The sequence below is a fragment of the Cricetulus griseus genome, chromosome 7, assembly GCF_003668045.3.
Source record: "Cricetulus griseus strain 17A/GY chromosome 7, alternate assembly CriGri-PICRH-1.0, whole genome shotgun sequence".
In the NCBI taxonomy this organism is placed as follows: domain Eukaryota; kingdom Metazoa; phylum Chordata; class Mammalia; order Rodentia; family Cricetidae; genus Cricetulus; species Cricetulus griseus.
The window spans coordinates 2,711,845-2,736,924 of NC_048600.1; the positions used below are offsets into that span (position 1 = coordinate 2,711,845).

Here is a 25,080-nt window from a genome sequence, read left to right on the forward strand (position 1 = left end):
TGCAGATGGAGATCAATGGCTGGTGGTCTGTGGTTACTTAGTAGTGTCAAGATGAAGGATATCAGGCACATAATGTTTCGTGCCCAGGGACTTCTGAAAATGGACTTGCTCTGCCTAACTTCTTACACTCACCAATAATGAGGATTATTTACTGCAGAGGTGGTGCAGCCCTGGCCTGCTCCTGTGTTTCACAGACAAGTTAACTGAAGTCCAGAAAGCACAGGCCATTTGCCCAAACTACACAGCTACTTGGTGTCAGAACAGAAGGCAGCTCAATAACTGTTTGACTCTCTACAGAGCAGTAATGCCTCCCAAATGATCATTTAAAGAAAACAACATGAGCTCTACAGACTTGGGCTTTGGTTTCAGTGACACAGCTAAATGCCAAGAAGGCCAGGATTGTTGGTAAATAGGGGACCCACTATTGTGCCTTCCTCAAGAAAATGGTGAAGAAAATTGAAATTAGTCAACATGAAAAGTACACTTGTTCCATCTGTGGCAAAACCGAGATGAAGGGATGAGTCGCTGGCATCTGACACTGTGGTTCCACAAGAGAAAACAATGGCTGGTGGCACCTGGACCTACAGCGCCATTTCTGCTGGCACAATCAAGTCTGCAATCAGAAGACTGAAGGACCAGTAAAAGTGCTACTGTCTGCAAGAACTTGCAGTAAATATACATAACCAAAAATAAAACATGATGTTCATGTATTAAATAAAAACTTTTTATAGTAGTCACTGCAAAAACTTGAGTCATAGACCCTTTCCTACTTAAATCTCAATATAACCCTTACTTTTGCAAGACCTTCTGCACAGCAGGTTTTTATTTGGTTTGGTTTGGATTTTGTTTCAGTTTACTTAAAACAAGATTTCATTCAAGCTAGCCTGGGATTCACCATGTAGCCCTGGCTAAATTTGAACTTGTGATAAGCCTCCCGTCTCATCGTCTCCAGGGCTGGGATTACAGGTGTGAAACACCACACCTGGCTCAAACTAGTTTTGTTTCATTTTATTTGGTAATGATAATGACTGTGTGCATATGTATGTTCTTGGGCATGCGTGAACGTCCTTCACATGTATAAAGGTTGGAGAACAGTTTTGTGGAGTCAGTTATCTTCTTCCACCTTTACATGGATCCTAGGGATTAAGCTCAGGTTGCCTGTCTTTCTTAGCAAGTGCTTTTACCTGCCCAGTTATTTCAGTTGGTGCTCACGATGGCTTTCAAACAGACTATGTATAAGGACCATGAGTCCACAGCCTGCCTAGGCTAAATAGTGAGACCATATCTGAAAATAATTGAATTAATTAATTAATTAATTAATTAAGAAAGAGGCTCTGTATTTTAAGTTCTATAGTCACCTAAAATAAAAAAATTCAGAATAGGTTTAAAAAATAAGAAAATCTGTCAGGCACTTGTGGTGCACACCTTTAATCCCAGCACTCAAGAGGCAGCAGCTGGATCTCTGGGTTTGAGGCCAGCCTGGACTTCAGAGCTGAGTACCAGGACAGCCAGGGCTAGACAGAGAAATCCTGCCTCTGTTGTGGAATATTACTTTAACTAGGCAAAGATGTGTTACATTTGTTTATGCTGCATTTGTTTAATTATGTAAAGATATGCTGCTATTATGCCTTGCCTGCCTAACTCACCTGATTGGTCTACTAAAAAGCTGAATGGTCGGTAGCTTCGAAGGAGAGGGATAGGCAGGGTTGGCAGGCAGAAAGAATAAATAGGAGAAATCTAGGCAAAAAGGAGGAGAGAATGAGGGAGAGAGAGGAACATGCCCAGGGCAAGAAGCCAGGCAGCCACCAGTCAAACATGGAGACAGCAGGAAAGTAAGGTACACAGAAAGGAAAAAAAGGTTAAAAATCCCAAAATGTAGATAAACAGAAACAGATTAACATAGGAGCTAAGCAAAGGCCAAGCATTCAAAACTAATTAATTCTTCATGTGATTTGGGAGCTGGTTGGTGGCCCAAGAGAAAAAGCTTGCTACTGTCTCAATAAAACAAAAAATGGAAAAACAAATAGGAGCATCTTCATCTGTCAACTTTGGATGACTCTTTAACACTTGTGGTAGACCACAAGTTCATGAAAAGTACACGGAAATTAACATTAGGTTCGGATATGAAGTGGTCCCCAGCAGGTGGCACTATTTGGAGTTAGTACTAAAACCTTTAGGGCATAGTTAGAAATAGGGAGTGGATTCCTAGAGCCTGCATCTTGTCCTTACCCCTTACTTTATCTTTCTCTCTTCTTCCTGATCACCACGAAGTGATCAGTTTTGCTCCATCACACATCTTATACCTCACCATAGCCCAGAAATAATGAAACCGCTGACCATGGATGGATATCTCTGAAAATGTGAGTGAGCTAAACACATCTTTTTCTGAATTGCTTAGTTCAGGTATTTGTCACAGAGATGAAAAACTGGCTACTACAGACTTAAATTCCTATGTAGCTGACCAACTATGTAACTTGAGCCCATTTCCTCCTCATCTACACAATGAGCAAATAGAAACAGAATCATGAAAATTAATAGCATTATTTAAAAATTGATTCCAGATAATTCAAAGATCTTTACTTTATCCTTATTATTGTGTAACCTTGGCCCATATCTTATCAAAAACTACCATCTCTATTGTTTTTTTTAAAAGTTACAGACTCAGCTCCGTTGTAGAATATTATTTTAAGATGTGTTACATTTGCTTATGTTGTGGAACATTTGTTTAATTGCAAAGATGTGTCACATTCTTTACTGTTGCATTTGTTTAACTCTGTGAAGCTGTGTTACTTTGCCTGCCTAAAGCACCTGATTGGTCTAGTAAAGAGCTGAATGGCCAATAGCTATGCAGGAGAAAGGACAGGGAGGGGGGCTGGCGGACAGATAGGAGGAGAATCTGGGAAGGGAGGATGAGGGAGTGAAAAAAGAAGGGGCCAGTCACACAACCACACAGCCACACACAGAATAAGATGAAAAGATACATTGAAATAGAGAAAGGTTAAAAAAAAAAAAAGAAATAGAGAAAGCTAAAAGCCCAGAGGCAAAAGGTAGATGGGATAATTTAAGTTAAGAAAAGCTTGCTAGAAACAAACCAAGCTGAGGCTGGGCATTCATAAGTAAGAATAAGTCTCAGTGTGATTATGTGGGAGCTGGGTGGCAGGCCCTCAAAAGAGCAAAGAGTAAAACAACCAACAACACAGTTCTGCATAGTCAGAGAGGAAAAAAAGTTGACAAAACCCATAATTCATAGTTGACATTACACAGATTTGAATCTCACCGTTTTGCAATCATTTATCTAAGCAGGTGGTTTTTAAATATTAAGTTTGACTTTTCTGAAGGGGAAACAGAAAGTAAGGTCAGCTGTCTGAGTCCAATCACAAGGACCAGCATGGCTGTCAGACATCAAGAACCTGTGTACTGACCTGCTTAGTGTCATTACATTTGGAACCTGACTGTTTACATTTGATTCTGTCTAGTAAGTAAGTCGCTTAGATTATTTGTGCATGTGTGTCTAATATACGTGTAAGTGTGTCCACATTTGGAGGGGAGAAGACAGCTTCTGGGAGAGTTTACAATACCTCATTTGAGGCAGGGTCTCTGATTTCCTCTGTACCACATGCATCAAGCGAGCTGGCACAGAAATCCTGACAATCACTCCATCTCTCCGACACCTCACCATAGGAATGCTGGCGTTATGCCACTCAGTGTGACTGGGTTCCAGGGATCTGAACTCAGGTTGTCAGGCATGTTCAACTAGTGTTTGTTTGTTAATTTAATGTCTAAGTGTATTTTGCCTGCATGTGCAGGTATGTGTACCACATACATGCCCGGTGCAATGGACCCCTGGAACTGAATCCATACAGACAGTTGTGAGCTGACATGTGGGTGCTGAGAATTGAACCCAGGTCCTCTAGAGGAGCAGCCAGTGCTTTTAACTGCTGAGTCATCTCTCCAGCCCACAGCTAATCTTTTTTTGCTGTTTTTTTTTTTGTTTTTGTTTTTTCGAGACAGGGTTTCTCTGTGTAGCTTTGGAGCCTATCCTGGCACTCACTCTGTAGACCAGGCTGGCCTCAAACTCACAGAGATCCGATGCCTGCCTCTGCCTCCTGAGTGCTGGTATTAAAGGTGTGTACCACCAACGCCCCGGCCACTGTGACTTCTTTATACACTGTATTTCACCACATAACACTTTGTTCCCAATCTTACCCTCTTCCATTGTCCCTCATACCCTCCCCTTTTCCTCAGGTCTGTTCCCCCTCCCCTAGTTAGCTCCCCCTTTTGTTCTCCCATTGCATATTCTCCATTACCCTCCCAATTTCCCACTCTTAAGATCTCTTCATCCCCTTTCACGATCTCCTTTTTAATTCCATGACAAGAAACTCATATGTAAATATACATACATTGTTGATTCCCACACATTATAGTACATATAGCTTGAAATTCACTGTTGGAGTTCCCTTGGGAAACTAAGAAGTAAAATGCAGTTCCTGAACCCACCCAGATACCAAGACTTCACAATTGAGTGCCAACATACAACTTGATAACCTTGAAGTTGAAGGGACCAGCTCCCCATTTCGGCAGCCATAACAGCCGTACACGTACTTGTCTGAACTTGCCTTGGTCACTAGGGAGGTCAGATGCCTGCCTTGTGGCAAGGAACCAATCAGAAGTTAGCTGGTGGTACTGTGCTTTACGGCTCTGGGTGTGCTTTACAGACAAGTGCACAGCAATGACATGCAGAGCATAGAAACCACCCTGGAAGGGCCTATGGGCCATAACAACTAGTTGACCAATCAACACAGGGCAAACCGTCCAAGCCTGGAGCCACACCAATCCTGAGCCTGTTCATACCCCTAGACACTCCCCTTACGCTGCCATCCATCATGGGTGGATGAAAGACCCGAGCTAACAAGGGATTAGCTTGTTAAACAACTATAATAAAGCCTTGTGCAGTTTGCATCAAGCTTTCGACTCTGCCTGGTGATTGGGGTGACCGAGTTCCTGGACAGAGATCCTGGGGGCCTGAGCCTTCCGGGGGTCTTTCATTTAGGGGCTCGTCTGGAATTTGCGACCACCCCTCACCTGAGTGGATTCAATCTTGGAGGTAAGATCGATCGAGCTCGCAACTTATATGTTCAATGTTATGTCCATGTTTGATAATATGTCTTGTTATGTCTCTTGACTTGGAATTTGTGCCTGTGCAGGACTTGTATTTGGTAATTTGGACCACAGGGGGAGACAGACGTGTCCTGAGACCCTGGGTCCCACTCTGGGTCCCGCCCTGGACGAAAGTCTGAGGGTCGTTTGATTTGGACTGTAGGGAAAGCAGACGTGCCCCAGAGGCAGACGTGCCCTGGACGAAAGTCCAAGGGTTGTTTGTAATTTTGGTTTGTGGTTTTTTCCTGTCTGTTGTGTCTGTCTCCATACTAACCACCCCCATCCACCTCAACTATGATCAGCAGATGTGACTGGAAGATCACAGACTGCTGCCCTGAGGACACCCAGGAGGTACGGAGGCCAAGGATGCTTGGACCCTCCTCAGTTAGCGGCGATTGTAGCCGTCTGGTCTGCCCGGCGCCATTGCCTTATAAGCGGCGCAGACAAATTGGGTTGGCATCTGTTCTTTTCTGTCTATTCTGTCTCTGTGTGTTTTCATTGTTGGTTTTCAATTCAGGATCCACAACGACACCCCCTTTCGTTGAGTCCTGTGGTGCTACACTAGGTAACTTTCTTTTTCTTTTCTTTTTCTTTTTTTTTTTTAAGATTTTATTTATTTATTATGTATACAACATTCTGCTTCCATGTATATCTGCACACCAGAAGAGGGCACCAGATCTCATAACGGATGGTTGTGAGCCACCACGTGGGTGCTGGGAATTGAACTCAGGACCCCTGGAAGAGCAGTTGGTGCTCTTAACCTCTGAGCCATCTCTCCAGCCCGTAACTTTGTTTCTCAATCTTTGTTTCTGTACGGTTTCTGTAAAGCCTGGAGGGTTGGAACAGGCTGTATGACTGTTCAGTTGAGCAGGTTTGTTATCTGTGTTATCTGACCTGTTGCAGTACACACCCTCCCTACCTGCTTTTCGGTGGTGTGTCAGTCTTGTGTTTTCAGGTCTGCTGTTTCTGTTAATTTCATAAATGTAAAGGTCCTATATTAGGGTCACTAGCAATATCTGTAGGTAGGCATACAAGAATTGTTTGGGGTGGAGGTTCGGGCGACAGCCTTCCGAAATCTGTAGGAGGGGTACTTGGTGGGACCAAGTTGCATGCTCCATCTGTAAGGGGACCCAGGTGGGTCACCAATCTGTAGAGGAGACTTGGTTTTGGACCAAGTTGATCTCCACGGGGCAGCCATCTGTAATTCCGAATAGGACCCTAGTCTGTGTTACTGTACTGTCTGTCCACGTTTCACATTTGTGTTGTGTGTTTGTTAAGCATCTCTCTCTGTCCTTACAGCCCACGCATGTGGCATGCATGGGTCGGGGTCTTTTCTTGCTGCCCTGAGCACATGGCGAGGGACAGGAGTTCCTCTGCCATATGCCACAGGTTAGAGTGTGCTGCAGTGGAGTCCCCTGGTACTCTAAACTCCAACCATTGCTGCCACCCTCACAGCTGAGCCTGGCCGATGTAGGTGAGTCTGTTTTTCCATCCTCACCTGCCCGTCTGTGAGGCATGCAAAGTGGGGCCCTCTCTGCCCCAACTGCTATCCTGCCCTAGGTCCTGGCTTGCAGCGGTAGTTTCCCTGCCCTGAGCACATGGCTTGCAAGGCCACCATCTACCTGGCTGACTGGCCTTCTCTGTGCTCCACACACATGGTATGCAGGGAAATCGAGGGGGTCTTTTTCCCATCCCTGCATTGGCCGAGGGTCTGGGATTATTACCAGCAGCAGCCCCCACCCAGGTCTTTGCCCTGAGCACATGGAGCTGGGGCGGGTGAACCATCTGGCCTGATCCTAATGTTCTAAAAAAAAAAAAAAAAAAAAAAAAAAAGCCTTAAAATTATTTTAAAAACCTTAAGAAGGACTGATAAGAGTTTTTATGTTGACTGAGAAATAAAGAGAAAAGAAAAAAATTTGTCTAAGAATGTCTAAGGAAATCAGAGAAATAAACTGAAGGTATATGAAAAGTTATAGAGGGTCAAAACAAGTCGTATAAAGCCAGAGGAAAGTTGTCAAAGGCCAGAGGAAAAGTTGTTAAAAGTCAGAGAAAAATGTAAACTGTTATGGTTTCTCATGTCTACAAATAATAAATTTTAAAAATTGGTAATATATGTTAAAATTTTGACCACATTAGGTTAATTCTGATTAAAAAGTTCTGTTTATTTCTTAAGTAAATTATGTATGCTTGTTTTAAAATGTTCTGTTTCCTGGCATAACTGAAGTTCTGTTACAACAAATGGTGCAGGTCACCACCATTTTGTAGCCAGCCACATGGCTGACTAGTAGCCATTTTGCTGAAGTTGAAAAAAAAGATACTTAAAGCACCATCTTGACTAAAGAACACATGGAAATTAGAGGTACCATCTTAGAAACAAGTTTTTCAATTAAGATTTAAAATGTTAATGCTTCTATATATTACAGAAAGACATTAAGGGAATTTACATTTCTTTTTAAAACTAGTTTTTTAAATGTTTGTTTTTTTAAAAATGTCTTTTTTATTAATGTTTGTACTTAATGAGCTTCAATTTAGAATCATGTTTTAAGCAAAGCCTGACAATGTAAAGTTCTTGTTTTATAAAAGCTGCTAATCTATTATAAGATGTTACAGTTTATGTTTTCAGAAGTTAAGTTTAGGGCATTGGTGGCACATGCCTTTAATCCCAGCACTCGGGAGGCAGAGACAGGCGGATCTTTGTGAGTTCAAGGCCAGCCTGGTCCACAGAGCGAGTTCCAGGACAGGCTCCAAAGCCACAGAGAAACCCTGTTTCAGAAAGAAGTTAAGTTTAAGCAAGCAGCTAAAATGTGTACATGTAGCTACCGTTTAAAGAATATAAGGTAGCTCTATGCAGTTTTAGATTCAGCTGTGCTAAGTTTCAAATATTCTACTAAGTTAAAACCAGTTACAGTCAGACTGAAAATTAATTACAGAAATAAGACCTTATTACCTAGCCACCTGTGTGCTTAATGTGTGCTTAAGGAGAGTAAACAGACAAACCTCCAATGCTTCAGAGACCTGCAGAATATGACATTTAAAATGTTGTTTTAAAAATTTATAATCAGATAAACTGCCAGATCCTGACAGTGACCCAAAGTCTCCAAAGAAGATTATGAGGCACCCCAGTTCCTGTACCTGGATAATGATGATGCTGACCAGTGAGCGAGATGCTCAGATGTGGCACCTGCTGTGTGCCAGGACCTGGCCCAGATTGTGGACAAAGCTGCTAGACACTGGAAAATTGATTGTACCCCTTTGCCTAGACAAAACAAGGTCAGTCTTTTCCATGTCCCTCTTCCACAGAGAGGAAAAAACCTCTCACCTTATAGGCCTGGCGAAGATCGCTGTTCTTTGATACTTCTGCCTCCAATGCTAATGGAGAAACTTGGGTGTGGCTAACTGTATATGGACTGGCTTCTTACTGGCTTCTGTCACTTTTTAGCAGATTCAGAAAAAATATACCCTTCTCAGATCTCTGAAATATTAATGGTTGTCAGCTTGACAGCATCAGGCAGTCAGATCCACTATAGACTAGTCAGCATGTTAGCTGATAAAGTAATGACTATCTACTGTTCAGGCACAAGCTCAAGGTTTTTAGGTTTAGTTTGGTTATCATCTAAGTATAAACTTAAGGGGCTTTTCATCAGGCCAAAGGCACCTCTGTCCAATCCATACCTGGCTCTCTGGACAAAAAAAATGTACATGCTTCTAGCCCAAATATGTAATTATTGCTAGGACTCAAAATTATAAATATGTTCCAACTGTTTGAACAGATCCAGATATCTGCTTTTTCTGCACTGTGGGCTTCAGTAAATACGTTTTAACTTCTGTTCACAGTTTAAACATGTCTTAAACAGGTTTCTGCTGCTGGCAGACACATCTGAGTATATCAGTTGCTGACTACAGGCTATTCCTAAGTAGACTGTGAGCCCTGGACTTGCTGTGGATATGAACCAGTCCAGCTGATGTGGACACCCCCTGTCTCTGAAACAGAGTCTGCCAACCAGAAGCTCCTAATGGAATCCCCATTGCCTAAATTCCTGTTTTTGCTTTTGACTAGCATTTCAGCCTTCTTGGGTCCCTAACTTCATCCCAAAGTCATCAGAAAGTAGAATGGGAATGAATACGTTGCCCATTTTCCCTGGTTGAAATGCTAAGTCAGAAGGAACTCCCTTGCATGGGTATGCCAATATCTCTCACTCCCTGATGGGGCCATGGGAGAGACAGCAATTCCATGATTGGAACTCCCAAAAAAATAAAAAAAAAATAAAAAATGGGGGAATGAAGGGACCAGCTCCCCATTTCGGCAGCCATAACAGCCGTACACGTACTTGTCTGAACTTGCCTTGGTCACTAGGGAGGTCAGATGCCTGCCTTGTGGCAAGGAACCAATCAGAAGTTAGCTGGTGGTACTGTGCTTTACGGCTCTGGGTGTGCTTTACAGACAAGTGCACAGCAATGACATGCAGAGCATAGCAACCACCCTCGGAGGGCCTATGGGCCATAACAACCAGTTGATCAATCAACACAGGGCAAACCGTCCAAGCTTGGAGCCACACCAATCCTGAGCCTGTTCATACCCCTAGACACTCCCCTTACGCTGCCATCCATCATGGGTGGATGAAAGACCCGAGCTAACAAGGGATTAGCTTGTTAAACAACTATAATAAAGCCTTGTGCAGTTTGCATCAAGCTTTCGACTCTGCCTGGTGATTGGGGTGACTGCATTCCTGGACCAAGATCCTGGGGGCCTGAGCCTTGGGGGGGGGGGTCTTTCAAAGTATACAGATACATTCTTTCTAGTTGGGGAGGTTGTTTGTTTGTTTGGCTTTTGAGACAGGGTTTCTCTGTGTAGATTTGTAAATCAGGCTGGTCTCAAATTCAAAGAGATCCACCACCCAAGTGCTGGGATTAAAGACGTGCACCATTACCTCCTGGCTCTTTCTAGTTTTTATACTTTGGTTTTTTAATTAAAAAATTTTTATTGTATTTCAGACATTTACTTCTGTCTTCTGTCTTAGGGTTCTATTGCTGTGAAGAGACACCATGACCACAGCAACTCTTATAAAGGAAACAATTGTGGTGGCTCCTTAGTTTAGAGGTTCAGTCCATCACGGCGGGAGCATGGCGGCATGCAGGCAGTACCTTCACAGGCAGGCAACAGTAAGTTATCTGCTTCCCTGGGAGGCACCCTGAGCATAGGAAATCTCAAAAGGCTGTAACTCACTTCCTCTAACAAAGCCACACCCACTCCAGCAGAGCCACACCTCTAATAGAGCCACTCTGAGATTATGGGGCCAGTTACATTCAAGCCACCACAGTTTCTTACCTACCAAATCTAAAGCAGAAAATCTTCAAAGACTAAAGAAAAGGGTTCAGTTGACATAAGAAGCAAATGTACTTGATGGCTGTAGAGGAAGGTGACAGGACAGTGTGGTTATCCTGCCCTGTGAGCCAAAACACAGGCAGGAACTGCCAGCAAGCTCCAGATCTAAAGTTTTGTTTTTAAATAAACATTAAAGTTTTATATCCCTTTCTCAGAATAAATTTTCTCAGAATAATTTTGGGATCTTTGTCCCTCTGGGTCAGTTTGCCCAGAACTATCTGATAAAGTTGACTGATGAAGGCACCAGACCCCTCCAGCTTCCTCTCAGCATATTAACTGGTCACTCAGAACATAATCTGTGAATGTTGCTTGATAGTGAACTGTAAGCTATATTTCTTCTTAACCCATGGGACTTTCAGTGTGTGGGGACATTGACGGAAACCCCCACCTGCTTTACCGGTCTATCAAGAAAGAAAAACAGGCCTCCAGACATCTTTAGGCTTCTGCTGGGGCCAGAACTGAAACTTCTAGAGATGAATGACTCAGTGCTTGCTGAGGTATTCCTGCTGCTTTAAAAAACTCTCAGCCCAAGATCATTTTATTATCCAATGGGTGGTGGGGCTGACATCTCAAATTATACCTTATAGTTTTCTGACAGACACAGTGCTGAATGTAAAAGAAAGGCAATAAAGTTCTGATAGCTGTAAACAAAAATTGTAGACAAAAAATTAACCATAACAGAAAAACTGATAGCTTTGATTACATTAGGAATTTACTGGGGCTGGGGGCAATGACTAGGTAGACAAGCATGAGGACCAGAGTCTGAATACTTGGCACCCACATAAAAAGCCATGCATAGACAGAAACTGGCAATCCTAAGAGCTTGTTGGCCAGCCAGCCAGCCTCTCCAAACTGGCAAGCTTCCGGTTCAATGAGAGACCCTGCTCCAAGGCAATCAAGACACGGAGGGGTAGATGAAGACACCCATGTCCTGTTGTGGTCTCTGTATGTGGGCACAGCAGAGGCCCCACTCGTCTACATGCACATACCACCCCACAACCACAACAAACTTCCAAGCATTTTTGCATAGCAACTGTTCCCAGTATAAAACATTGTTGACAAGATGATTTTATGTCTGTTCTGTGCAAAGCACTGTGGAAAACTAGAGTAAGAGGAGAGTACGGTAAGGGGGGATGAAGAGAAGTATTGCAGAAGCAGTAAAGGGAGGAGGAAAAGAATGACAGAGTATAATGACACATATGTATGGAGATGACACATGTTATTTTCTCTAACTTTAACACTGTTTAAAAAACAAAAATGCTGGGCTAAAGAGATGACTCAGCTGTTACGAGCCCTGGCTGGTCTTCCAAAGGACCCAGGTTCAAACTCTGAGCACCCATAGGGCAGCTAAAAACTACCTACAACTCCAGTTCCAGGGAATCTGAAAGCCTCCTACACACATACATGCAGGCAAAACACCAATGCACATAAAAAAATTAAAATGAGCCAGGCCTGGTGGCACACACCTTTAATCCCAGCACTCGGGAGGCAGAGGCAGGTGGATCTCTGTGAGTTCGAGATCAGCCTGGTCTACAATAGTGAGTTCCAGGACAGCCCCCAAAGCTACACAGAGAAACCCTGTCTCGAAAAACCAAAAAAGAAAAGAAAAAAATTAAAAATTGTGTGTGGGTGTGAGGGCATTTGGAGAGATGACTCCAAACTTAAACAGCACTGGCTGCTCTTGAAGAGGACTGAAAGTTCAGTTCCTAGCACCCATTGTCAGGTGGCTCCTAACTGCCTGTAACTCAAGCTCCAGGGGAGCTGACACCTCTGGCTTCCATAGGTATCCACACCCATGTGCCATACACATACACATATAATAAAGTTAATTTAAAATTAAAAGTACACATAAATAAAAATATTTTAAAAATTGTGTGTCTTTTCAGGGAAGGTGTGTAACATATATGTGGAAGCCAGAAGTCAACCTGAATGTTGTTCCTTGCTTTATTTGAGACAGACTCTCACTTGGCCTAGAATTTGCGAACTAGACCATGTTGGTTGGTCAGGGAGCCTCAGAAATCTACTGTCTCTGCCTCCCCAGTGCTTGGAAGACAAGTATGGTCCTCCATGCCCAACTTTTTTACATGGGCTCTGGGACTCAAACTAGGGTCTTCAGGCTTGCAAGGCAAGCATTTTGGCATCTAATTAATGTTCCCTAACCCCTATTTTTTTATTTATTTACTATGTATACAACATTCTGCTTCCATGTATATCTGCACACCAGAAGAGGGAACCAGATCTCATAACGGATGGTCGTGAGCCACCATGTAGTTGCTGGGAATTGAACTCAGGACCTCGGGAAGAGTGGTCAGTGCTCTTAACCTCTGAGCCATCTCTCCAGCCCTCCCTAACCCCTATTATAAAAATTCTCAGTTACACAACAATCTAGAGGCCAGCATGTGGGGCACATGGAACCCTGTAGAGAAAGAGACAGACAGACAGATTCTCCAAAAGAAATATGAACAAAAGACCTGACATTGTGTGAGCTCACAGGGAGCTCCTCTTCTGTCCTTTCTGCTGCCCAGTGGAGGTGGAAACAGCCATGGAAACAACCATCACCAGGGAACCTGAGGTCTCTTGATGCTGAACTTCCCGTACCTACAGAACTATAAAATAAATTTACTTTTAAAGTTTTCCAGTCTTGTGTATTGTTAAAGCAACACAAGTAGACTACAGCATCATGTATGTCACACGCGCTCTCGAGCTTATGAATCCTGGGGAGCCCTCCTGTTCTGACTACTGCATGATGCCCAGGCTCCTCCCCAGTCAGAATTCAGCATGTATCCATACCCTGCACTGCATCAGGCATGGCCACACTTCATGCTTCCCCTACCCACACTAGTAATAAAGTCTCCACAAGTTTGAGAAAACAAAACAAAACCAGTCTTTTTGAGAACTGATTTTAAGTACCACTAAAATAGTACAAAGGGGAAATGTTCCTCAAAGGATATAAAATTTCATTTAGATAGGTCAAAGTATACAAAATTTGAGTTAGATGAGAGAAGTAAGTTCAGGAAATACATTGTATAACATAACACAATGTATTGTAGCCAAGTACACTGACGCCTGCAATCCCAGAATTCAGGGGGCTGGGGCAGAAGGCTCATCACTTTGGGGATTATAGTAAGATTATCTCAAAACAACAAACAAGGAAATCTACACTAAGGAAGTCTCAGAATTTCATTTCTACATAAGCCAATCCACTCCCACACTGCAAGCCAGAAGCACTCAGGAGGTCAAGGGAATGCTTTCAACCTTGAAAACCTAGACACAGGTCAGTCAACAGACACGGCAAACTAAGCCAAAAAAAAAAAAAAATTAGCCTGGGGCTACCCTCCTCCATCCCTGACTTGGTGCTACCAGGCCACTGAATTTGAAGAGAAAGAGCTCCCTGCGCAGCCTGTGATCTCCAAGGCCAGTTTTTCAGTAGAAGAGCTAAAGAGACTTCTGAATCTTAGGGTACCTATGTCTTAATGGCTTGAAAGTGTGGATAAGTGTGGACAAGTGCTAATAAATACTCTGAGCATGGCAGTGCCTGCCTGTACTTTGAGAGGAAATCAGAAGGAAGTAGTATTCAAGGTCACCTTGCCTACAGAGAAGTTCAAGGCCAGCCTAGCTATAGTAAGATCTTGTCTCATCCTGGTAGTGGTGGCACACACCTTTGATCCCAGCACTCTGGAGGAAGAGACAGGTGGAAATCTGTGAGTTTGAGGCCAGCCTGGTGTACAGAGCAATTCCAGGACAGTCAGGGCTATACAGAAAAACCAAAATAAGTAAATAACTTTAAAAAATGATCTTGTCTCAAAAACCAAAAATCGCAGGGCGTTGGTGGCACATGCCTTTAATCCCAGCACTTGGGAGGCAGAGGCAGGTGGATCTCTGTGAGTCTGAGACCAGCCTGGTCTACAAGAGCTAGTTCCAGGACAGCCTCCAAAGCCACAGAGAAACCCTGTCTCGAAAAACCAAAAAAAAAAAAAAAAAAACCCAAACCATGCACATATAAAAAGTATCAGTATTTGCAGATGATACGACAGTATGCATAAGCAACCTTAAAAATTCTACCAGGGGCCAGGTGTTGGTGACTATGCCTTTAATCCCAGCACTCGGGAGGCAGAGGCAGGCGGATCTCTGTGAGTTTGAGGCCAGCCTGGTCTCCAGAGCGAGTGCCAGGACAGGCTCCAAAGCTACAGAGAGAAACCCTGTCTCGAAAAACCAAAAAAAAAAAAAAAAAAAAAAAAAAAAAAATCTACCAGGGAACTCCTTACAACTAATAATGCCTTCAGTAAAGTGGCTGAATACAAGACTAACTAAAAAAAAAAAAAAAAAAAATCAGTAGCCCCTCCTATATACAAATGACAAATGGACTGAGAAAGAAATCAGGGAAATAACACCCTTTACAATAGCCACAAGTAATATAAAATGTCTTGGTGTAACTCTAAGCAAGGAAGTGAAAGACCTGTATGGCAAGAACTTCAAGTCTTTGAAAAAAGAAATTGAAGAATATCAGAAGATGGAGAGATCTCCCATGCATATGGATTAATATAGTTAAAATGCCCATCCTACCAAAAGTAATGTATAGATTCAACAAAATCCCATCAAAATTCCAACACAGTTCTTTACAGACCTTGAAAGAACATGTCCTGTTTTGCTCTTTATCTTAGTTACTTTTCTACTGCTGTGAAGAGACCAAGGCAACTTACATAAAAAAGAAATTAATTGTGGGCTTACAGTTTCAGATAATGAGTCCATGGCTGTCATGGTGGGGAGCACGGTGGCAGGTAGGCAGGCATGGCTATGGAGCGCTAGCTGAGAGCTTACATGTGATCCACCAGCAGGAGGCAGAGAGCCAGCCGACTGGAACTGTGTGGGCTTTTGAAAACTCAAAGCCTAGTGACACATTTTCTAACAAGGCCACATCTACTAATCCTGCAGACAACTCCTGCAGCTAAGGGTTAAGTGTTTAAATATATGAACCGATAGGGGCCATTCTCATTCAAACATCCCATAGAACACATAGCAGTCCCTTGTCAGATAAGTAGCTTCAAAGTCTGTAGCTTGTCTTTTCATTGATTGATTAACTGAGACCAGGTCTTGTTATAGGGGCTGGGCTGGCCTCAAACTCTCTCCATCTACCTGCCTCAGTAAACATTGTCACAATTCCTGGCTCTCATCCTTTCAACAAGGTTTGCTACAAAGCAAGAGTTTAATTTTGATAAAACCTAACTTACTGATCTTTCTTTTGGTAGAGCAAGCTTTGCCAAGTACATATCTTCAGAGGACAACTTTCTGGAGTCAGTTTTTTCTTTCACCTTTCCAAATGTTCATGGCTCCCACTCAAGCCAGCAGCAGACTTCGGCTTCTCAGCCTGTGCGTTTACCTGCTGAAGCATCCTTCTACGCACACTAACATTTTTAATTGCCCTTTGGCATTCTGGTAGAGTTTCCAACAGGGCAAGGAGCCTTTACGAGATCCTGGTGGATCTCTTGTCTTTCTTTTTGCAGAAGTGGGAAAGCAGCAAGCGCACAGGGGAAGGGCAGGAGCCCAAATGTTTATCACTGACACACTCAGGACAGGCACACAGTGGGTCCAAAGATCTCGAAACTTATTTCTGTGAACTACTCACACTCTGTTCTCTGAAAAAGCACACCCATGCAAAGATAAAAGTCAAAGTAGAATAGCCAGGTGAGGTAGTACTGGGAGAGAACAGGAGGCATATCTCTGTGAGTGCAAGGCCAGCTGTCTACACAGTGAGTTCCAGACCAGGCAGGGCTTCCTAGTGAGATCCTATCTAAAGCATACAAAAAAAAAAAAAAAAGTCAAAGTAGGGCTGAAACTATAGATCAACTGACAGGGTGTTAGGCACACAGGAAGGCCATGGTGGGACCTCTAGTACCATATAAACCACCTGGCATAGTGGCATTAACCAGGTGTTGAGGCACTCACCAGTAATCCTGGCACCTGGGAGGTTAAAAGCAGGATCACAAGGTGAAGGACATCCTTTGCTACATATTAAGCTTGATGCCAGCCTGGGCTAGAGACTCTATCTCAAAACGAAACAGTCAAGGTGCACCTGTGTCAGTTCAAGCACAGGGAATCCATGCTAGTGAGCAGTTGAACAATGAATACTTTTGATGAGGACAGGACGACTGCAAAACCAGGTGCATTAAAACAGCAACACAATAGTTATCAAAGGAGCAACTCCACTTGAAAGCTAAGAATCAGACTGAAGCAAATTAGACTACTGTTTTAATGATGATAATTAAGGATTATAAATTGACCAAACTACCCTGCTGTAATGGACTAAGAAGGTTTGTTTATCCCTTCTCTGTCCTAGGGGAATACATTATCTCATGAGTCCATTTCAACCAATGCCACTTAAAAGCTGATGAAATGCATAAACATTTCATTCTATTAATATAAAAATCCTTTATAGGACATAAGCATGAACCAAAGTGTAAGTGGCATTATGAGTAAAGTGAGAAGTATTGCTGTAGCATTGCCCATAGAAAAAAGGCACAAACATTCCTGCTAGTTTTAAGACCCTACTCTGTGTGTGTGTGTGTGTGTGTGTGTGTGTGTGTGTGTGTGTGTGTGTGAGAGAGAGAGAGAGAGAGAGAGAGAGAGAGAGATACAGAGACAGAGACAGAGACAGAGAGACAGAGATCAACCCTGGCTGTTGCTCCTCAGAACTGTCCATCTTGTTCTCTGAAACAGTTTCTCTCTCACTGGGACACAGGGCTCGCAGATTAAGCTAAAATGGCTAGTCTTCAAACTCTAAGGATCCTCCTGTCTTCACCTTCCCAGTTACTGGGATTACAAGTATGCATCACCATAACTAACTTTTCACACGGGTTCTAGGAATCAAACTTGGGTATTCATTGTTGTGAGGTAAGCAATTTACTCTACTGAGCTATCTCCCCTAATCCTGAAGTGAAGTCATATCCTATTATGGTTTTGTTTTTTGTTTCTCTGTTGGTTAGTGTATTAGTTACTTTTCTCATTACTGTAGTCAAACATCTAACTTGAGGAAAGGATTATTGTATCCTTCAGCTAGAGGGTAGTCCATCATGGCAAAGAAGGATGAAGAAGTTGATCACATTGTGTCCACAATCAGGAAGAAGAGAAAAGGGAACACAGGTGCCGAGTTCACATTCTCCTTTCTATTTGGTATTCAGTCCAGGCCCCTGTGCATGCAATGGTGCTGCCCACATTAAATTTTCCTCACCTCAATTAACCCAAAAACTCCTTACAGGCATGCCCATGGGTTTGTCTCCTAGGTTGTTATATCTAAATCCTACCAAGTTGACATCAGTGTTAACCACTTAGTTATATGGAGCATTTCCCCTATACCTGTTGTACATATTCTTTTGAAAAATATCTGCTTAGGTTTATTGAAGTTATTTGAGTTTGGGGCCACTGACAGCAGAGGAGAGGGGGATGGGGAGGGGAAGAGGGAGAGAGAGAATGTGTGTGTGCAGACAAAGCACATTTGGAACACAGAGGCTGACATGACATCTGGTGTCTTTGTCTATCAATCTCCACCTTTTTGAGACAGGGTCTCTCACTGACCCTGAAGCTCAGTTTCAGCTAGACATGTTTGCCAGTGAGACCCCAGCTGTCCCCACCCCCACCCCCAGCGCAGGGTTAAAGATGCACTCTGCCATCCCTGGCTTTAATGTGGGGCTGGAGATTTGAACTCAGGCTGCCAGACAAGTACTCTGCACTCTGGGCCATCTCCCCACTCTCCTAGCTACCAAGTTTTTCCTTAAATATTCTGGGTCTTAATCCCTTGTTAGATAGGCACTTTGCAAATATTTTCTTCCATCCTCTAGGTTGTCACTTCATCCCAGTGACTTCTTCCTTTGCCTCAAAGAATCTTTCCAGTCTGATGCAATCTAAGGCTACTTACTCTAATTTTACTGAAATAACTCACTAATTCTCTAACAACTAAGCACACCGCAGGCATGAGGATAAATAGGGTAGGTAAATATTCAAACGAAGATTAAATTTCATATCAGGACTTTTAATTCAAGATGTTAGACGGAAGATATATGTTTGTTATTTACACAGCTTGCCATACTGTAGTCAAATAAGCAAAAGAAGCAATAAAACATTAACATTAAAAAGAAAGTAGGACAGTCACTTGTATAAAAGACCTAGAGAAATGGCAGAATTCAAAAGGCAAGTGTAATTCTCCTAATGGATTAAGGAGCAAGGTAGAGACATCCATAACCCAGAATGCGCCATCCGACAGCCTACAGGAACTAGAAGCCAAACTGCTGTGGGAAACTTGAAGGAATCTAGAGAGCCAACCTTAGGACACCTGAGTGTTTTGGGCTTGGTGCCAACCAGCAGGAAAGATGACAAGAGTGAGCAAGTGAGTCTGATGACAGCCGGAATATTTGAGTAGCTGTACCAAGACCTTGCAGGTTGGCAGCCTGATTGCTTCCTCCACTCAACAGAAGACAGTCAAAAAACAAAACAAAAACAAACAAACAAAAAAACCAGCCACCACACAAGTTAGGAGTCTACCGAAAAAACAGAACAACTTCTACCACACCAGTTACCCAATCCTTTCTGAAACAGACAACCAAAGATCAGTAGGTACATGAGGAAATCCAGGGGCATGGAAAAGAAGAGCCAAAAGAACACACATGAAAAATAAAACACACATTAAAATAAAGGGAAATAAAACATTCTTTAAAATTCCTAGGAAAGCTGTGAACATATCTGGGGGTAGAACACTTGCCTAGCAAACCTTAGCTTCGGTCTTCAGCAGAGGCAGGGCAAAGGAGCAGGGTGGAAGGAGGACAGGAACAGCTAGAATCAAAATTCTAAAGAGAAAAATCCACACACAAAAACATAGGGCTGGGACTGTAGCTAAGTGGCATGTGAGGCCCTGGGTTCAATCTCCAACATTCAAACAAAACAAACTTGGGAGAACATTTTTAAAGAAATTTTAAATTCTTGGAATTTCAGAAGTGTTTAGAAAAATAAGGAAAGTGAAAAGATGATCTGGAAATACATTTAAAAACAACGAAAGGGCTGGGAATTCAGCTCAGTTGGTTAAGCACTCTCCTAGCATGTATGCTGGTTAGACTCCCAGTCCCACATAAACCAGACACACTGGTATAAAATGTATAAAATCAGCAGGCCCCAGTGGAAGCAGGAGGGCAAGCCATATTTTCAATCTTCAGAGAAAAAAAATTAGCTCCAAATTCTGCACCCAGCTCAATAACAAATAGGAACTAGAATATAACAAACTCAGCTTTAGACATGAAAGCACTCCAAGGTTCACATCCTTCTTAAAGAACTTATTTCAGGATGTCCACCAGCAAGGTGACGGCATAAACCAGAACAAAGGAAAACTCAGGATCCTAGAAACAGTGAGTCCAATCCTGAGGGTGGGTGGGTGGGGTACCCCAGGGAGATTGTGTGTTGTAAACCCAGAAAATCCATGTGATTTGGAGGATGGAGGGGTATTGGTTCTAATTTTAAAAAAAGAGAGTTCAAAACATAAAATATAACCAAGAGTACAGAAAAGAAAATGGCTCTATGACAAAGGCATATTGTGCCAGAGGAAGGAAGGAAGGAAGGAAGGAAGGAAGGAAGGAAGGAAGGAAGGAAGAATGAATCAAGGCAATTAGAAAACACCTAGAAAAAAACTTTGTACTTGCTGAGTTCCCTGAAAAAGGACAGAGGAGCTGGGCAGAAACCAGAGAACAGCCTACAGCACAGGGAAGCCAGGGATGATCATGCACTCCTTTAATCTCAGCACTCAGGAGGCTGAGGCAGGACCAGCCTAGGCTATATTCATGAGTTCCAGGCCTCCCTGAACTACAAAGTAATAATTTGTTTTTTTTTTTTAAAGAACCAAAACCAAACCCCACTCCACACCCAAAGGAAATAGACATTATAGCAGGACATCCAGTAGCCTGATTATGAAGAATTATGGTTTATGAGAAAAGAGTATCTAGTTGCTATTAATGTTGAAAGCCTGGGAGTCCAAGGGTCATTGGCCTAGCCCTAGAGAGAAGAAATGCAATCTTAGCATACAAACTAGGTCTACACTGAAGAGTATTTATAGAATCACATTTTAGGGAACTCTAAAATTAGAGATGTCTTTCATCTTAGGCCAGAACAAACTCTGATTATGCTGGGTCTCAACACATAAATTACAGTATGCTAGGACCATTTACTTTGCCTTTTTAAAATACACATAAGGTCAACATACATCCAGTTCTTCCTTTCAATCTCTCTCTCTGGAGGTGAGAGTCATTTTCATTATTCAAATGGTTTGATGCTCTTCAAATAGCCTGCTTCACTTGGAGTTAGGGGCCAGGTAACAGTTGATAAGAAAACTCAGGGAAGAAGGCCCATGATGCTCTTAAATATAGCTCATATTTTATTAGGACTGGTTTTAAATCATTATTCTTTAACAGAAATGTCAAAAAGCAAGCAAACCTAGGGAATCTGTAAATGCCCCATTTTCTTCCCTAATGGCAGATGTCTGATGTTCCCTGGGAACAATGGACTTAATAACAGAGGCAACTGTTAAGGTCTGTGGGTCTCAGGTTTATGAGGGAGGTCTTATTTCATAGAAAAATTAACAACCTATAGTAGTATAATTTATAGTTTTCATATTTATTTTTTCTTGCACAATTTCATACAGATATATAATGTACTTTGATCATTCCCCCACTCTGTTACCTTCCAAGCCCCTCTGCCAAAGTCCCCTGCTACCTTTCATATCTGTTCAATGCTTCTTTATTTTTGTGCCTCACTGAATTTAATTAAGGTTTCTTGGGTTGGTGAGATGCTTCAATGGGTAAATGTGCCTGCTACCATGCCTGGTAATCTAAGTTTGATTCTCTGGACCAATGAAGTGGAAGGAGAAAAATAAATCCTGCAACTATCCATTTCTATGCTATGGCATGTATACAACCACACACAAACACACACACAAACAAATATGCATGAATAAAAATATAATAAAGAGTTAAAATTAAGTAGCATTGACATATGAGCATGGAGGATTCAGGCAGAATTCTGTGAGTTAAAGGCCAGAATGGTATACATAGCAAGTTCCAGGACTACCAAAGTAGGAGTACATCCAGCCTCAAGGAAAAAAAGAAAGAAAAAACTCACAAATAAAATAATACAGAAAATCAGCTATCATAACAAAAATATCTGAAATTTTCTTTATTATATTTTATTATTTCTTTCAGCATCCACACTCATCATATTAGGTATCTTCTAGGATATATGCAATACTCTTCAGAGACACAGTTAGAAGTTAGAGGTGTAGTTACCAGATAAGTGAGACAGACAAATGCTTTGGGAGTTAAGCAGACCAGAGATGTGCAAGGAAGCATTATGGCTTACAATATATGATCAGCTATGCACGTTTATTTACTATGCATACATTCTTTAACATAATTAACATATTTAACCTGTTCCATAAAGCTCTGTATCTTGAACCAGCTGTAGCATGTGTGTGATCCCAGACCAAGAGGCAGGAGAATCACTTAGAGTTCAAGCCATCCTGGTACACCCACAAGAACCTTTCTCAAACAAGCAAATGAACAAATACAACACTCCTCCTCCACTCCATATCTCTATAAATGTTTAAGCAGATTCACTGTACTCCACATCTATTGACCGCCCCACTCTGAGCCAGGCATAAGGGACAAAGAGAGGACAAAGGAGCTCACAACTTTGAGAAAAGGTAAGAAAATCCCAGATGTTGCTTCAGTAGCATGTAAGAGACACAGGTGCTGGATATCATTTGCTTAAGAGTCTGGGACAAACAAAAGAGGAAGCTAACCCTGGAGGTGTTAAGAGAGGGACTATTCAAAGGTCACTTCCTCTTTGAATTGAGACTTAAAAGATAAGTGTAAATAAAGCAGATAAGCAGATCTAAAGGCTTCTAAAGGCTCAGAAGAGGAAGAGCACTACAGGACAAAGAGGAAATGGTAGAACAGGGAAGTGGTTACTGATAGAGTGCTTGTCTAGCATGCACATGCTGTGGGTTCAATTCACAGCACTGCAAAATTTACAATAAATAACTCAAAGAGGAAAGGCTGGGTAGACATGGGAGAGTTAAGTGGCGTGCTGCTATGCTCAGAAAAGCCAGGTATCTCAAGACTGCAGTGGTGGTGGTGGTGGCAGGAATAAGAGGCCAGGTTCTCCACAGAACCAGACCTACCGAGACTAAGGACACAAAAGGACAAGGATAAAAGAAGGGAGGCCCAGGTAGATTTGCACTTTGGGAAAGATGACGCTAAATCAAGGAGGAAGGCTCTAAACTGGTAGACTAGGCCATTCTAGTAAGCCAGTCCGTGGAAGAACAAAAGCTATGGTGGATTCATGTGTTCTTTAGTCTGCATGAATACACAAAAGATTTGAGCACTGACTACTGTAAAAACAAGAGTTTCCAAATTTGGTATTTGCATTTTTTTCCTCTTGTCATAAATACCCCAAACTTTCCCATAGTAATTGCCAGGTCAATCAACAAGCAGTTCTTTCTCTTTTTAAAACTACACATACACAGTTTTACATGGCTATATATGATCTAGGAAGCACAAAGTAGAGAAAAAAAATCAGTATTTAACTTTGAGATTGTCTTAGTTCACCTAACACAAGGATCTCCAGTTGCATACATTTTCCTGCAGGCAATATGACTTGGTATTTCTGTTTTCTTTCTTCTTCCTTCTTTTTCTCCTCCTCCTCTTCTTCAATTTGTTTTTTTAAAACAATGTTTCTCTGTAGAGCCCCTGCTCTCCTGGAATTCACACTATAAATCAAGCTAGCCTCAACCTCAGACCCACATGCCTCTGCCTCCCCAGTGCTGGGACTAAAGGCCACAACACCTGGCTGACACAGTTCTTCTTTATGGATGAAGAAAAAAACCAGTGTACACATACCAAATTTGTTCTTATCTGTATCCCTGTTGCTGGCATCTAGGTTAGTTGCATAACTTAGTTACTGTGAACTGCATTGTGAAATTCATAGCTCTCTTCTAAAATCTCCCCTTTGGTGCCACCTTTCCCCCAGCACTGCAGGGAACAGGGTCTTGTGCTCAGTCAGCAGGCACTGTACCACAGAGCTACATCTCTAGTCCTGACGCCACAACAAACCTAACACTACTAAGAAGAAAACTCAAAACATTTTGGGAAATGAATGTTTTCTTTTAAACTCTTAGAATCCAGTCACATCTGTCTTTAGCAGAAAGAATTCCAAAAATGGCCTTCAGGGCTCCTACTCCTTGGTTACTCAATCAAACACTAATCTAGGCACTGTTGTGGAAGGGACTCTACAGATGGACGCAGTTGCTAATCGGAAGACTTTGAAAGAAGTTTTTCTGGTGGACTCAATGTAATTAATTATACAAGCCTTGGGAGCAGAGGGGCATGGCAGAAGAGTTAGTGAGGTGAAAAGGGAGAAGAAACGATGAGGAAGAAAGGGAAGCTGAAGACACTTGACTTGTGTGTGTGTGTGTGTGTGTGTGTGTGTGTGTGTGTGTGTCTGTGTGTGTCTGTGTCTGTGTGTGTGTGTGTCTGTGTCTGTGTCTGTGTGTGTCCCGCCCACTGTTGCTGAGTTCGAAGATGAGAGAATCATAAATGCAGAGGTCAAATGTGTGTGTGTGTGTGTGTGTGTGTGTGTGTGTGTGTGTGTGTGTGTGTGTGTGTGTGTCTGTGTCTGTGTCTGTGTGTGTGTGTGTCCCGCCCACTGTTGCTGAGTTCGAAGATGAGAGAATCATAAATGCAGAGGTCAAGTGTGTGTGTGTGTGTGTGTGTGTGTGTGTGTGTGTGTGTGTCTGTGTGTGTGTGTGTATGTCTGTGTGTGTGTATGTCTGTGTGTGTCTGTGTGTGTGTGTCTGTGTCTGTGTGTGTGTGTGTGTCCCGCCCACTGTTGCTGAGTTCGAAGATGAGAGAATCATAAATGCAGAGGTCAAGAACAACCACCCAGCAGCCACCAGGGAGAACTGGGGGGCCTAAGTTCCACAACCACATGGAAATAAGTTTTGATAACATGCTAAAGGAGTCTGAAAACCAATTTATTCTTAGAACTCTGGAAATAGGCCCAGAGACCTTGACTTCATCCTTGTGAAACCTGGAACAGAGAGCCAAATGAGTCACACCGTGCCCAGACATGTGACCTACAGAACTGAAATCAGGGCACAAATAACTCAACATTGTTGCAGCCACAAAATCTGTGGTGATTGGTTATTGGAACACTAGAACACAGATACATTTCCATAAATTACTTCAAATGTGGTTTTTCATGGGGCTGGGAATGGGGCTCAGTTGAATGCTTGCCCAGCATACATGAGACCTAAGGTTCAATCCCTAGTACCTCATAAACCTTATTGCATAATCCAGCACTTGGAAGTAGAGGCAGAAGGATCACATGTTCAAGGCTGTCATCTGCTACACTAACTTCAAGGCCGGCCTGGGCTGTAAGAGCTGTGGTTTGAATAAATTCCAATCTCTGGCATTTGGATGCCTGGAACTGGTTGACTTGTTTGGGGAGGCTTA

The 25,080-nt window shown here is 42.5% G+C and overlaps 1 protein-coding gene across 3 annotated transcripts in view; it reads right to left on the reverse strand.

The window, feature by feature from the left end:
• The window catches only part of Dipk1a (divergent protein kinase domain 1A), a 73,863-nt gene that overhangs the window by 38,395 nt on the left and 10,388 nt on the right, over window positions 1-25,080 (reverse strand). Inside the window, exon 2 of one of the 3 annotated variants that reach the window (XM_027425929.2) lies at window positions 13,017-13,146. The exons of 1 other annotated variant lie outside the window; for it this stretch is intronic. The gene's annotated coding sequence lies outside the window, so the exon portion shown is untranslated. Of the gene's footprint in view, window positions 1-13,011; window positions 13,147-25,080 lie in introns of all 3 variants that reach the window. One more of the 3 variants, XM_027425928.2, reaches the window with a different exon arrangement.